Source organism: Chiloscyllium plagiosum, chromosome 11 (assembly GCF_004010195.1).
Source record: "Chiloscyllium plagiosum isolate BGI_BamShark_2017 chromosome 11, ASM401019v2, whole genome shotgun sequence".
Classification (NCBI taxonomy): Eukaryota; Metazoa; Chordata; class Chondrichthyes; order Orectolobiformes; family Hemiscylliidae; genus Chiloscyllium; species Chiloscyllium plagiosum.
The window spans coordinates 4787763-4789832 of NC_057720.1; the positions used below are offsets into that span (position 1 = coordinate 4787763).

A 2070-nucleotide genomic window follows, 5' to 3' on the forward strand; every position below is an offset into this window, starting at 1 on the left:
TCGAGGCCACGGGACATTATATCCCCGCTGGTGGGGTCCATTGTAGGAATTGTGGGAGGATGATATGATGTATATGGAGGTTGATGGAGTGGAAGATGAGGCCCAAGGATGTTCTGTCCTTGTTACAGTTGGAGGGGTGGGATAATATATCCCCGCTGGTGGGGTCCATTGTAGGAATTGTGGGAGGATGATATGATGTATATGGAGGTTGATGGAGTGGAAGATGAGGCCCAAGGATGTTCTGTCCTTGTTACAGTTGGAGGGGTGGGATTCGAGGACGGAGGTGCGGGAAGTGAATGTGATGCGTTGGAGGGCATCTTCAACGACATGGGAGGGGAAATTGCGGTCTTTAAAGAAGGAGGCCATCTGTTCTGTGGTGGAACTGGTCCTCCTGGGAGCAGATGCGGTGGAAGCGGAGGAATTGGGAATACGGGATGGCATTTTTGCAAGAGGCAGGGTGAGAGGAGGTGTAATCTAGGTTGCTGTGGGAGTCAGTGGGTTTGTAAAAACTGTCAGTGTTGATGGAGATGGTGTGGTCCAGGAAGGGGAGGGAGGTGTCAGAGATGGCCCAGGTAAATTTAAGATCGGGGTGGAATGTGTTGGTAATGTTGATGAACTGTTCGACCTCCTTGGGGGAGCACGAGGTGGCACCGATGCAGTCATCAATGTAGCGGAGGAAGAGGTGGGGAGTGGTGCCGGTGTAATTAGGGAGATGGACTGTTCTACGTAACCGAAAAAGAGACAGGCATAGCTGGGGCCCATGCAGGTGCCCATGGGCTACCTCTTTCGTCTGGAGGAAGTGGGAGGATTCAAATGAGAAATTGTTGAGGGTGAATTGTTGAGAAAGTGGTGCTGAAAAAGCACAGCAGGTCAGGCAGCATCCGAGGAGCAGGAAAATCGACTGCCTTGGGACCTTCCGTCCCCAGGGCATCTATGTGGATTTCACCAGTTTCCTCACTTCCCCTCCCCCCACCTTACCCCAGTTCCAACCCTCCAGCTCAGCACGTCCTCATGATCTGTCCATCTTCCTTCCCACCGATCCACTCCACCCTCCTCTCTGACCTATCACCTTTAGCCCCACCTCCATCCACCTATTGCACTCTCAGCTACCTTCCGCCCATTGTCACCCCCCTCCCATTTATCTCACCACCCCGAGGCTCCCAGCCTCATTCCTGATGAAGAGCCTTTGCCCGAAACATTGATTTTTCTGCTTCTCGGATGCTGCCTGATCTGCTGTGCTTTTCCAGCATCACACTCTCAGCAATACATGTATTACCTCATCAATAAACCTGTCTCCCCAAAGTCATTCAACTTGGAAATGATAGTGTGGTCTCAATCTATCGGTAGAATGAATTAACTCTCCAGTTGCCACTTTGTTCTTATAGTTTAGATCCTTGGATGCTGCCTGACCTGCTGTGTTTTTCCAGCACCACTCTGATCTAAACTCTGGTTTCCAGTATCTGCAGTCCTCACTTTTACCTACTTTGTTCTTATAGCATACCTGTCAGGAGAGTGTGGTTATTTCAATTGTCATAGTACCATAAGGTGCAGGAGCAGAATGAGGCCATTGGGCCCATTTCATCCTGGTGGTAAAAACAATGACTGCAGATGCTGGAAACCAGATTCTGGATCAGTGGTGCTGGAAGAGCACAGCAATTCAGGCAGCATCCGAGGTCAGGCAAAATCGACGTTTCGGGCAAAAGCCCTTCAACAGGAATAAAGGCAGAGAGCCTGAAGCGTGGAGAGATAAGCTAGAGGAGGGTGGGGGTGGGAGAGAGTGGCATAGAGTACAATAGGTCAGTGGGGAAGGAGATGAAGGTGATAGGTCAGGGAGGAGAGGGTGGAGTGGATAGGTGGAAAAGGAGCTGGGCAGGTCGGACAAGTCCGGACAGGTCAGGGGATCGAGTTGCTGGAGGTTAGAAGCTAGGATGAGGTGGGGGAAGGGGAAATGAGGAAACTGTTAAAATCCACATTGATGCCCTGGGGTTGAAGTGTTCCAAGGCGGAAGATGAGGCGTTCTTCCTCCAGGCATCTGGTGGTGAGGGAGTGGCGGTGAAGGAGGCCCAGGAC

General features: G+C 51.4%; 1 protein-coding gene across 1 annotated transcript in view; it reads left to right on the forward strand.

The window, feature by feature from the left end:
* The window catches only part of LOC122554112 (guanine nucleotide-binding protein G(I)/G(S)/G(O) subunit gamma-5-like), a 27316-nt gene that overhangs the window by 19236 nt on the left and 6010 nt on the right, over positions 1-2070 (forward strand). The window lies entirely within an intron of this gene.